The sequence below is a fragment of the Sceloporus undulatus genome, chromosome 2 (assembly GCF_019175285.1).
Source record: "Sceloporus undulatus isolate JIND9_A2432 ecotype Alabama chromosome 2, SceUnd_v1.1, whole genome shotgun sequence".
In the NCBI taxonomy this organism is placed as follows: Eukaryota; Metazoa; Chordata; class Lepidosauria; order Squamata; family Phrynosomatidae; genus Sceloporus; species Sceloporus undulatus.
Window position 1 is genome coordinate 99,902,473 of NC_056523.1, and position 14,509 is coordinate 99,916,981.

The following is a 14,509-nucleotide window of genomic DNA, read 5'->3' on the forward strand; positions in this document are numbered from 1 at the left end:
TGAATAATGTTTCAAACATTAGTGGTTGTATAAAGGTATAGTATCTGTAACCCTCAGGTCCAGTTCCATCAACAAATACACACTCTTTTTGAGGGAAAGTTACTTCCTTTTATGGAAAAACATCTTTAAGCCTGTGAAGTTTTACATCTTTTCTTCCTTACTGCTCGTTTTTAGATTTATGCAGAGAAAATTGGGATTTTGTGCTGAATTGGCCATGGGGATTACAAGCTTCTTAAGATGCATTTTTCCCATTCATCTTCTGCCTGGAGTCACTGTATGAACATCCCTTTTCATTGCTGAAGTCATGTGTATTTTTATTTTATCTGAATCACACCTTAGGTTGATAATGTCTTAAATGGTAGTCTGTTACATGTTGGCTATAAGGTACAGATCATAAATACAATCCAAGAAAGCTACATATGTTTGCAAATATAAAGAATAGTTGATATTTTTATTGTTCTTGATGATAACACATTGAGACACCTCACTGAGAAAATAGTTAACTGTTATGAGTGTTTTTACATTTTAGGAATTCTTTGTAAAAATTGCATTAGTGCAATGGAATATATGCATTCACACACACACACACACACACACACACACACACACACACACACACAGAGAGAGAGAGAGAGAGAGAGAGAGAGAGAATGAATACATACATTGTTTCCTGTGTTAAAAACAATATTGATCATTGGCCATTGACACTTTCACTTGTACGCAATCCCAAGGAAGCTATTCCTGTGCTAAACCAACGCATGGCAGCTGCAATGCACTGGATGAGAATGAATAAACTAAAACCTAATCCAGATAAGACAGTGGTGTTCCTGGTCAATCAAAAGACAGATCTGGGAACAGGAATTCAGCCTGTGTTAAATGAGATTACAGTTCCATTAAAAATATAGGTTCACAGTTTCAGGGTACTCCTGGAGTCAGCCCTGAGCCTCGAAGCCCAGGTTTCAGTGGTGGCCAGCAGTGCATTTGCACAGTTAAAGTTAGTTCACCAACTGTTCCTGGAGAAGTCATATCTGGCCACAGTGGTACATATCTCTTGGTTACATCACATTTGAATTACTGTAATGTGCTCTATGTGGGTCTGTCTTTGAAAAGTGCTCTCAAACTTCAATTGATTCAAAGAGCTGCAGTCAGATTGCTAACTGGGGCTGGCTACAGGAAGAACACAACTCCCTTGTTGCAATAGTTCCACTGGCTGATGGTTTGTTTCTGGGCAGAATTCAAAGTGCTGTTTATGACCTATAAAACCCTATATGGCTTGTATCCAGGCTATTTGTATCTTCCTTTATAAGCCCATTAAAGTTCTAAAATTACCTGGAGAGACTCATATTTCTTTCCTACCACCTTTTCAGGTGAGATAGAAAAGCTGGGAATAGGGGCCTTCTTAGTGGGTGCTCCCAGATTTTGGAACTCCCTCTCTAGACAGATTAGGGTGGCTCCATCCATGCTCTTCTTTCATTGGGAACTGAAAATGTTCTTGTGCTACCAGGCGTTTGAAAACTAAATGGGGTGAGCTTTTTATGATGGGCTGTGCTTTTTAAATGTTTATAGTCCAATGAATTTTTAAGTCTTGAATGTTTTATTCTGATAAACTGTTTAATTGTATTTATGCTTACATCAAAAATTTTGTATAGTTTTTAGTCTGTATTATACTAGATATGTTGTTAGCCTCCTTGAGTCCAATTGTTGGGAGGAAGCCAGGATATAAATGAACAACAACAACAAAAAATAACAACAATAACAACCACAATTATTTTCTCCTATACAAGACAGGGAATGATGAAGAAAATACACAAGATGGCAAACTGGATTATGTTGCACTGATTAATTCCTCAAATGGTTAAAACAAATAGTTTAAATTTTAAGAGGTTAATTGTATATTATTTTCATTTCAAAGTCTTATTTGAGCTATTATGGCCAAGATGTGATCAATAAAGATATCTGGTTAGTAAGCTAGCTACTCGGATCTCATTGGAATTTACTTCCAGATAAGTGTATAGAATTGGACTGTTGTATAGCTACCACAGCAGTTCCCCCTCAAACAACCAGCATGCAGCAATGGCCAATGATGATGATGATGATAGAAATGAATACTTCCTGTCATTCATGTCCTGACTGGGAACTCAAACTGGTAGTAATATCTAGCTGGTTCAGAAAGATAGTCACAGATAGAAAATATTCCCTCAACTGTGTCACCAGTTGCTCAGTACATTGCCTTTAATTTAGGCAATACTATTCTGTGCTGTGGAGGAGTCTACATTTTCAGTGCTATTCTGGGAATTTTTAGCTGGTAGATAAGGGTCTGAAGCAACTCATATTGTTCAAAGCTGGTATTTGGCTGCATGGAACTGGAACTGGAAATATAAATCACCAACAGCTTTACAAGGGGAACAGGTTATGTTTTAAAGATGGGTTATTTGACCATGTTTTGTTAAATTCTGATGAATCTTACAGCATGTCCTGGAAGGTCATTTTGTGCATGCTGCAGAAACAAAGTCCATCAATTACAGGAGTAGTTTGCACAGAGACTTTCTTCTTAGATGGGCCTTAGCTCTTGCATCTTGGGCACACATTATCATTTCAGTTTAAAAAATATTAGAAGTCTGATCAGCAACACATAAAAATCAGCAAAACAGAAAAAATAAATGCCATTAAAAAGCACTTGTATTTGTGATTCAGAGATTACAGAGGTGTCTTCTATTCTGAAGATGTACAAGTGAAGCTAAGAAAACCTGCTGTGGAGATGCTCACCAATTAATGTCTAAATATTACCTGCCTGGGAATGTGAGAAATATAATTTCTTCAATATAGATAATCGGACATTGGACTGCAGAGATGTTTCTGAACCAGCTAGACTACACTATGACTGATTTTGTCAACAAATTGATAATAGCTTGAAATGTCTCACAAAAGGATTGATGAGGCTGGGGAGATAACCTCTTGAGTTTGCTTTCACAGTGCTACAAGTCAAGTTGAGCCGTAAGTATTCACTCTTTATCAGGAATATTTTTTATATCACCAAGAAACACTTCTTCCTTTTTCCCACTAGTTTACATTGACATATTTTACTTCTTAAATGATTTTATTTGTTCCCAGTGACATAATCATATTGCCAAATCAGAATGGATATACATATTGTCGTAACATCCTATTGGCTGTTCCGCTCCTAATTGACTATTATTGTTTCTGTTGAGTAACTTCAAGTTGTTTCTAACTTATGTTGATCATAAAGTGAACCTATAATGGGGTTTTCTTGGCAAGACAGTGTTTGCTATTGCCTCCTCTGAGGCAGAGAGGTTCACTCAAGGTCACCCAGTGGGTTTCCATAGCTAAACGGGAATTTGAACCCTGGTCTCCTGGAGTCCTAGCCTAATACTCAAACACACCATGCTGGCTCTTAACTGGATCTTAATACTTATGTGATTAACTTAGGAAACATCTAACAGGTGTAGTTAAGAGAAATCAGTGACTCTGAGGTGGTGGCTAGAAAGAATGACATCAAACAACATAGGGGAAAATTAAATATTATTAAAATCACAGCATTTGTGCATGTGTGGTCTGGAAATATAAATGGGAAAAGATTTTCAGTATATACATGACTATAAGTTGACCTCATGTATAAATCAAGGGCAGGGTTTGGGGCCAAAATTATGGATTTTGATATGATCCATGGCTAAGTCAAGGGTAAAACGTTGGTGTATGTAACAAAAGATCTAAATGATCAAGACAGGAAAACAATCCCAAACAAATTACAAAATTATAGCAGGCATAACTGCTTGCACTTACACTAAAGGTTGGATAGATGAGAGACTAGAAAGGGATCAGTGCTTCCAAGAGAAATTAGACTCTTGCCTTTCACCAGGGGATGGTTCCTTTTTTAATAAGAGTTAAAGTCCAGTAAGTGCAATGACCCGTAGATAAGTCATGTTTGTGGGGTCAATCTTTTGACTAAAATTTCTAGACTTATACATGAGTATTTAGTACAACCAGAAAATTGTAATTCATGTGCTACTAATTTTTAAATTTTGGGGGGTATTCGAAACACTAAATACTTAGAAATGCTCATTACTTAGAAATACATTTTATAGTATTCAAGAGATAACTTCTCCTAGGAGAAGTACCAAAATATTACTTTCCTATACAGTGAAAATGTCAGTCATTTCAGATGAAACAGATCTTTATGATCTACAATCAGTAATATTTCTAGGTACCAACTTTAAAAATTGATGTTGCTTTGTGAACTGTAATCACAATTTGACAAAGTGCATTAGAATCTGATTTTACACATCAAAGTACAATATAATACAAGCTTACGATGCCTACATAAGCACTTTTCATTTTTAGAGCTTATTAACAACTATGAGTGACATTAATTTTTGATTGAGTGGCCAATGAAGCACCAAATGATAATTTAGTAGAAATGCAAAATTTCTTGTTTCAAATGTATTTTTATAAAGAGGAGAGGAGGGAGAATATCTTCTTATTTGTGTTGCAAAAATATGAGTGTGGCAGCTGTCCTCAAATAACCAGAGACATTGTTTGTAATGATATGTGAATCCCAGAAATCTTTCTCTAACATGGACTTTTTTGAGTTTGTAGAGACAAACTGACTTTGTTGGACCTGATTCAAACTAATGATATGAAGAAGGATGGAGCTGGTTTTGCCATTTTCTGACATCTTACAGTATGGGTAAGACTTACAGGAGTATGAGGAAGAGGCTTTGAGCTTCTCACAGCAGAGCTGAGTGGGTTACACCGAGGGCAGGCTGCAGGGAGAGAGATAGGAATATCACTGACTCCATACCTGTGGTCCTTTGATCAGCAAAGCAGCTACAAGGTTATTGTCCCCAAAATCATTTGTCCAGGCCAAAAGAAAAAGAAAAGGCATCATCCAAATGGCTTGCTACATCTATATAGATGTTCATTTTTGGCAAACACCCTCTGCTTCTGCTCATTCCAGCCATAGACAAACTGCTCTTAGATGTAGAACCTCCAGCACCTGTGCTGGAATTTCCTGTTCAGGTTAAAATTGTTAAAATTTGATATATTGCAATGGCCCAGCGTCATCAGGGGCTAGCCTGAAGATAGAGCACCCTCCCTCCATAACTGTAATCTTTTGGCCGGTGAGGGAGAGAATAGGCTGGCCCAGCATCATCAGGGGCTAGCCTGAAGATAGAGCGCCCTCCCTCCATAACTGCCATCTTTCGGCCGGTGAGGGAGAGAACAGGCTGGCCCAGCGTCATCAGGGGCTGGCCTGAAGATAGAGTGCCCTCCTTCCATAACTGTCATCCTTCGGCCTGTGAGGGAGAGAACAGGCTGGCCCAGTTCCACCAGGGCTAGCCTGAAGAAGAAGAGCCCTCCCTCCAGTCCATCTGCCTTGGTCCAGGCCTCAGAGAGAGAGAGAAGAATGCTGGACCTGATCCCCTCCCCCCCTCACCATTCCCTTCTCCTTTTGTGTCGTGTCTTTTAGATTGTAAGCCTGTGGGCAGGGAACTGTCTATTATCCCCTCTGTTGTAAACCGCTCGGATTCCCAGCGATTGGGCGGTATATAAATAAAATCTATTATTATTATTATTAGTAGTAGTAGACTTAGGCAGAGTACAGTGCTACATGCCCTCATAATGTACTGTATGGGTGATACACTCAACAAATATGTTTTAGAGACTGAGCACAGAGGGTGAACATAATACTTTTATACTTTTGGCCTGAGTCATGGTGAGATTTTATAGCTCAAAACTGGCATCTGAAAGTAGGCTGTTTTTGCAGATGGAGCTTTCTCCAGCTTATTCCTTTCTCCCTAAAATTCCCTACATTTGTAAGAATATAAGTTCCTGTTGTATAGATATTACCAGCCAAATGTAATGGATTGGATGTAAAATAAGAAATCTAATCCTTAACTCAATTTCTAGACCCAACTACAGTAGAACTAGTCAAGGCTGGGTTAAGGTGGTTGGTTGGGCCCCTGGAGCAGTTCCAAAAGTAGAAAACCTCTTCCTTCACATGGGTGACCTGCACATGTTTCCCATTCCAGGAGAGGTGGAATGAGTTAAATAATGAAATACATGAATGAATACTAAAATATATAATATACAATACACAACAATACAAATATACTTATGGGCTTATCAACATTACTTATAAACCCCCAATCCCCCCCCCCCCCCACACACACACTCACTGCATGCTTCTTACATTATGCAGGCCTCAAACCTTGAATTGGGTCTGGGCTGTTTTCACACAGTTTGGACTTAATTCAGAGTTTCCAGGCCTTGTCCCACATTAAAGAGACTTACCCAGAGTAAAATACAGCAACAGCTGGCTCTCTTCCCACTTAATACCTGTGGGCATCCTTGAAGAGTTATTCTGTGGGTGCAAGTCAGTCTGAGGTCAGAATGAGGTGCCCAGCATTGATAACATGACTGGGCTCCTCATTCTGAGCTCAGACTGACTTGCACCTGCAGTGGTGGCACTGGCTGGCTTGCAGGCATTGCATGGGAAGTTAGCTGCCCATTGTTACTTGAAAACCTGTAGCAGGTTTGAGGGGGATTCAGGGCCAGAACACTCCAAGGACAGCCTGGAGTATTCTGAAAAATGTAGACAAGCCCTCCATTTGTGAGTGCATTTTAGCCCTGCAATTCATTGGGACTAACACAATCAGGTTGTTCTTAGGTGCTGAAGTAACACAAAAAATGTTGATGTTAACAAAAATACTAGATGTTCAGGATGTGCCTGTAGAAGGAGAGCAAAGATACATATTTTCTCTTCACTCCTGGTCCTCCAGTTAGTGAAGAGTCTGGAGCAATTACAGAAACTAAAACATTGATAGTCCTTTGACCAAGTGAACCAATTACTGAGTGGTAAATCCAAGCCTATCCATGGACTTTTATCATACTCAACTTTGAACCATGATCAGAGCAGGAAAAAAAGCAGCTTTGGCAATACTTAGTGCATGAAACTGCCTCCAGCTCATAGCTCCTTCAAGCATGGTTAGGGCATCCCTTTTCATTTACAGGGGAAGGCCATCAATAAGCTTGTAATTGTGCTAGTCCTCAGGTGCAAAATATCACTGCAAGGGCAGTTGTGATATTCGGAGTCACATGGTTTCAGTGTCTCCTCCTCTCTCTATTCCTAAGCAAGCTGATTACCTTTCCTGCTGACAGACATCTAACTGTAACTGGAATTCACCACAGCATTGGATAATATATGTGCTGCCTAAATAGCACTTCTGTTCAAGGTGTGGCCCTAGCATTTTGGATCTTAACATGAAAAACTTTAATACAGCATGATAAAGTGAAAGGAGTTTATTAACTGAACATTCTAAAAAGAGACTATTTAACTAAGAAGAGTTGGGTCATCCATAAGGAGTTCACCACCCTCCTGACACCTGGGATGAGTATTGCTGAGTATTCTGTATCAGTTACTTAATGTTGAAATAAATGGCCCAAAAACTCCTGATTGGGGCCGCTGCGGTGCTGCATGCTGTGGTGCCACAGCAACTCAACACCACACCCCCAACCCAGAATTTTGCTGACACCAAAAGGAGCAGCAGAAAGCCATTCCTTTTTGTGCTAGGAAAAAGGAGCCTTTGCCATTGTGGCAGCAGTTTTTTGGAGCTCCAGCAGCATGCGGTATCTGAATGCTGCACTGCTGGAGTGCCAAAAAAACTGCTGCTGTGTGGGCAGTGGGGTGGCTTCACGGCATGTTTCAGTCATCTTGTGGCATGCAGCGTGTGTACACAACAACACCCTCTCCCTCCCCCCCCAAGATGCTGGGAACATGCCCATACTGCCAGAAAGATGCCACATTTTGCTGGTCTGTTTTCCCCCTTGGTTAAACACTAAGGCCCATTACAGACGGGCTCTTGAGGTGCCCTCATCACGTGGTAGGGGTTGGCCGGGGACCTAGCATCCACACCGGCCTCACCTCTAGCACGTGATGGTGCGTAATAATGGTGGCGCCCTATACACACAGGCGCCGCCATTATTACATTCCGGACGCATAGCGTCCGCATGTCATGCGGCGCTTATGACGTCGCGAGTGTGCCATTGGCACCTCGTGGTGTCATAACCGTGCCGTGGGAAGAAGCGCCATTTTGGGGCTTCTTTTTTGCTCCACGTGGTTTGGAAATTCAGTTCAGAATGGCATTGCTAAGAAGACCTAGATCTCCTCGGTAAAAAAAAAAAAAGGTAAGTGTGAATGACCTTTGAGATTTCTCAGACCCCTTTGTAAGAGTTTTAGAACACTGGGGGAGACTGCATGCCTTCTCAAGGTTGTCCTGAATTTCCACTTGAACAATTTGGCTCCTTTTGGGGGAATATATAATACAGAAAGGTGGAGATAGCTTCATGGAAACTGGATATATTAGGCAATAGCTCAAAAAGTATTTAACAAACCCTCAGCATCTACTAATTTCTCTCACTTCATTTGCACTCCGATATGAGTCAGAGTGTAATTTCTACTCAGAAGTATGCACATACTACAGTTAATTACTACTTCAACAACAGTATTTTGTTTGTCTTCTCAGGATAATTAAGTGGTTAAAAGATAATCAAGTTCAATATCCTGTGCAAAAAACAAGGCATGCACTTTATGTTTCTTGGGTTTCTTTCTCTTCAGGCCATATGTGTTCTACATCTACGGTAAAGATTTCTCAGGAGGTAGGATAGAGGTCAAGTGTTAACCAGCTGTATTGTCTTGGCAATAGTTGGCTTCACTGGTATTATTGTTTCTACAGATGATTCTCTTTTTTTGATGCTGGTGGGGGATTACCCTAAACTTGTCACACTTTCATTATTAGAATTGGCAGGAATCCTGCATAAAAATTACTTCTTCAAAAGTGGACTTCCATATGCGGGAGTTAGAGTTAACCAATTTCATAACATCTGTATCCAGTAGAAGGCTGTTTTTATAAGTAGCAGAATTGGTATATTGCCTAATGAACATTGTGCATCAATGCACATCAGTCCTGATCCATATCAGGCACTCTTGCCAGTGTCTTAATACATATCTTCACAATTCACTAAGAGGACGTCCTCTGCTACTTAGCTAATCAAGTAACTAGTGGTATGCGATTCTGGTGGGATATTCTTTTCTACAAGGCTTGCTACCATTTTAGAAAAACCATATATTCCTTACTACTGGTCTAGCACTCCAAACAGCAGACTGTGGTTGCTGGGGGCAATGCAGTGACCAGTGGTCCTATGACAGTGGTACTATGCCTCTATCATGGGCATTTGTTGGATAGTGTCTGTACATGTGTTGCCACTGAAGACAACAAGTACATTCCTGCTCCTTTCTCCAAAGGCCAGGCAGTTTGGGTACTATATTACCAAGTCCAGTGAGCTAGACACAGTGATGCAACCAAGATGCTTCCAGGGCAACCCAGTACATCACGGTAAACAGGTTGTATTCTAGTTGTAGAGAATGGTATTGTTCTCCTTTTTCAAACACACATGGGGAACTGGGTAGCTGGGTGGGGGGGTGAGGACAAATTGAAATTTCTTCTGCAGGTTTCTAATCAGCTAGTGACACAGGTGCGGTACAAACCTCCCAAAAAGGGAGGCCTGCCGGTGCCTTTTTCTCCCCCGCAGGGAAGCTGCAGTCACCAAACTGTGCGGCTTCCCTGTGGAGGAAAAAGAACCCGCAAAAAGTGGGTTTGTTTTGTGTCTGTCATATAACAATGGCGTCGCGCCATACTAGGGTTAGGGACTGTGCATACTAGGGTTAGGGACCCTTAACCCTAGTACGCCATCAGCACTTGGTGCGTCACAGTTACCCTTTTATAGAAAAAAGAAAAGGAAAAATGTTTGATGAATAAAGGAATATAATAGGTTTTTCATTTAAATTTTTATGTACTTGGTAAATTTTACACAGTCTGTATTTGATATGGTCTGTTGACTAAGGGGCTGTACAGATGGGCAGAAAGTGCCAGCCTATGGGTGGAGTCAGGGCTCAGTGCCCTGATGACGCTTGCCATAATTAATAATAATAATAATAATAATAATAATAATAATAATAATAATAATAATAATAATGGATTTATTTATATGGCACCCAATCACTGGGAATCCGGGCGGCTTACAACAGAGGGGATAATAGACGGTTCCCTGCCCTCAGACTTACAATCTAAAAGACACGACACAAAAGGAGAAGGGAATGGTGAGGGGGGGGAGGGGATCAGGTCCAGCATACTTCTCTCTTTCTGAGGCCTGGACCAAGGCAGATGGACTGGAGGGAGGGCTCTTCTTCTTCCAGGCTAGCCCAGGTGGAGCTGGGCCTGCCTGGTCAACTCTCTTGCGGGCCGGAAGATGACAGTTAAGGAGGGAGGAGTATTTTCTTCCAGGCTAGCCCTGATGGAGCTGGGCCTGCCTGGTCAACTCCCTCGCAGGCCAGAAGATGACAGTTATGGAGGGAGGAGTATCTTCTTTCAGGCTATCCCTGATGGAGCTGGGCCTGCCTGGTCAACTCCCTCGCAGGCTGGAGGATGGCAGTAATGGAGGGAGGAGTTTCTTCTTCCAGGCTAGCCCTGAAGAATAGCCCTTAACTCCACCCCATTGCACCATTTTGGCACACGTCAGTCCAGATGGTGTAGGCCATCATGACGCACCTCCAGCTCTGTGTTCAAATGACACAGCAGAATGGGTGCCATACAGCTGCGCTGCTGTGGCTATGGCGCCCCTTCGAGTGTACAAAAAGGAGCCGTAGCATGAGGTTGCTGTGGCCCCAATCCAACCTCTTGCCTGGCCCCCTTTTCTTTTGCTTACTGATATACTTGTGCTGTGTTATTCTTGTTCTTTTTATTTATTTATATATCTAATTTATAGCCAACCTATCCCTCAATATAGGACCCAAGGTGGTTTACAATGAGGTTAAAACAACCAAAATCCAGGTGATAATTTTAAAAAAATAAATAAATAAGCTATTGTATTAAAACAGTTGTAACGCAAACCTGTACAAAATCATTTAAAAGACATGAAAATACAGATAAACAGCACACAGACACAATTAAAAATCTTTCTACCCAACTAGTTAATCTTTAGGCATTTTAGGCCAAGGGCATTTTCCTGGAACATTTCCTCATGATCTTTGTTCATTGTGGGGTTGTCTGCACAGGCCAAAAAGCCTAACTTCCCTCTAGCCTCACATTGTCTACATTAGATGAGACAGGCCAAAATACCCAAGGCAGGATTGGGCCCAATCCTGACTATCCAGACATGGATCCAAAGGATCCTGCCTGACCCTGGAGTATAGAATCTCAACCCAGGGGTTTTGAGTGACATTTCTAAGAAACCCCATGGCAAAACGGGGCTGTTCAGATCCCCCCCTCCATGCTCCTTATCTTTCTGGCTGTCAGGTTGGCTGAGAAAACCTCCAGCCACTGTATCTGATGCAGAAATGGAGCTCCTGGTCATCTGGATACTGCCAGATGCCCTGTTTCTACATCAGATGTGGAGACTGGGGGTTTCTTAGTCAGATCGGTAGCCAGCAAGTTAAGGAGTGGTGCACCAGTCCTGGGCCCAGGTCTTGGGTCAGCATGGGGATGTGAGTGTGAACACTTGCCCTTCTCTGTGCTGACCCAGGGACCAATTCAGCTGAGCACTGGGGCCAGTAAAGCATGAGCTCAGCTTGTGCTGACCTAGCCCATCTGCTCAGGCCTGCTGACCATCTCTGTCTACATCTTTTGCAGCTCTACAATTTCCTTTTGCAGATGACTAGAGACCCTTTCACACTAAAGAATTATAGGGCTATGATTCCACTTTAACTGTCATTGCTGCATCCTTTGGATTCCTGGGGTTTGTACCTTGATCAGAGGAAACAGAGGGTATCCCTGGCAGAGCTCCTCCCCCTAAAATTCCATGATTCCAGAGTATGAAAACATAGCAGTTAAAGTGGAATTATAGCACTGTAGTGTGAAATGGTCTTTGTATTGTACTCAGTAATTCAAACACCATATGTTGGTATAAAAACACTACAGAAAATGGCAGTTTCTTTTCTAATGATCCCTAACATGGAATTTGTCTCTTTCACAGCTGTCACACATTTGCTTATGTTTTCCCTAAGTGATCCATTGCAACCCTAAATTACCTTACCTGGGCAGTCATTGCCAGTTTGATTTCCCTTAGCATAAACATTATAACTTCTCCCATTTTAAGGTAAAGCTGTTCTCAAGTGTGATAGCAAACAACTTCCTTAGATACATAGTCATACTAGTCACATCCTATCATTATTATTTATAGCAGGAGCAATTAAGCTAGAGAAGCTCTTGGAATAAGCAACCACTAAATATTACAATACTAATAGAATATGTGCTGTGAAGTTGTTATCTAATTATGGATGTTCAGACGCCATATCAATCTTGCTTTGAAATAAAGCATAATTAAATTATTATGTTGCAGGAGGAATGAGAAGACATAAATGTAAATAATTTAAAGTGATCTGAAGACCTCTTGTAAAATTATTTCTCGTCGTCTACAGGCTCATTTCTTATACAAAATACTTTACATTCTCTGTTCCATTGGGAGAAAATTAAGGGATTACCTCTGCAGGATTAGTTTTTCTTTGGAGGGAAGCATTTGCCAATGGCTCAAAGTTTTGCATGGTATAAAATGGGAACTTCTCTCTTGTCTCAAATAGTAGTTAAGGGGCAAAGAGTTACTCCCCCTCCCAGCAAATACTGCAGTCTGATTCCCCCCCTCCTCCCCACTCCAGTTTATTTAATTAGTAATTAGTAATTTTTAAAAAGACAAATACAATGCCAAACACTCCTTGGAATACTACCTGTAGTTAGGTTTGAACGCTATCTGATTTTGCAGCTCATGGTGAGGAATTAAATCAAAGGTGGGAAATCTGTTTTAGTTTGAGGTCATCACTCAATTTCAGTGAAGTTTTTGCAGCCAATATTCTAGAGGTAGGTGGGACAAACGGTGAGGAAAAATGCTGGTATATTTTTGATTAAGGCTGTCATGGCAGATGACTAAGCAAAGATATTTTTCCCAACTTTTCAGAATGGAGGAAGAAAGTGTTACAAAGCTGCAAAACCATGAAATGACCATATGACGGAGAAAAGAGGAAAGGAAATCTGGGGAATCCAAGAAAGTCAGATCAGGACCCCTGAATGGCCAGATTTGGCCATAAGATCTTAGCCGTGTTGTTAATGGTTCTTTCACCTCATGAACCTGACTCATTTTAGCCTCAACTTTTTTTGGGGGGGAATGGTTCTTGCACATGTTGTTTTGTTATACTGTTATTGATATGTGCCCATCATCATCACCATCGACACCATCATCATTTGTATCCCACCTTTTCCCTAAGAATTAATCCTTTTTTTATCATGATTGCAATAGAATCATTGAAGCAATGGGATTTACCTATAAGCTGACTCACAAGGGACTAACTGAGACTAACCAAGAGCATTCCAGGCATTACGGCTGGCATCCTGTTAAGAAATTATGGTGTCATAAATCTCACCACTCATTTTTACTGTTCTTGCACTATTGTAATAACCAAAAGATTCCCCCCCCCCGGCAACCTGCCTTTTAAACTCTGTGACCCCATTCCCCAACATGCCTATTTCTGATTTGCTGGAGAGTAGGGATAAGTGGATGGGTGAGTGAGCCAACAGCAGCCATACAGCTGTGTATTGCAGCATGCCTAGTCATTTCAAAGTTGCTGGACATATCGCTCATGCACCCATGCCCTCCAGTAACTTTGAAATGACCATGTTTGGGGTGTGTGTGCGTCACCCAGGAGGAAGAAGGGTAGGGTTTTTGGGTTACATCAGGAGACAAAGCTACATCTCTATAATGGGGACATATATTTACATATTTACATAGTTATATTTGTATCTACATGTTTATCATTCCCCCTGAAAAATTGTCCTATAGAAATTAAAACAGATACAGGTAAAAATGCACAACATATAAACATGTTTAAAATATAACCAAGTAATATATAGAATTAAAAAAAAATAACATGGCTAGAATCCTATTTGGCACTTATGAATGTGCAACCTAGAGTCATATATTCATAGCTGTTTTGTATTCATGATCCCTACATAGCTCCCAGTTTAGGCAATACTTAGGGGCCATGAAAGACCCCCAATCCCCACTTACTGGGCAGCAATGGCTATTATTAACAGAGGTCAATTTCCCTGTTGCTTGAGAAGCAGTTGGCTGATGGTCACACCTCCCCTCAGGGGAGAGATCTCCAGTGTGAGGGGGAATTGTGGCAGAGATCTTGCTTCTGCCTGTTGCAACAAAGATCACTCATGGAAGGGGGTGGAAATGTCAGTCAACTGCTTCCTGAATGACAGGGAAATGGGCCCCTATTGATATAATGGCTGCTGCTTGTTATGTTGAGATTGGGATGAGATTCACTGCATAGTACTGAATATGTAACCTCCTAGCAAGATTTTTACCCATTTGTTAAAAAGGGGAGAAATAAAAATAGTACAGTGCACTTCTGAGAGCCCTTTCTTCATGAAGCAGTTATCAA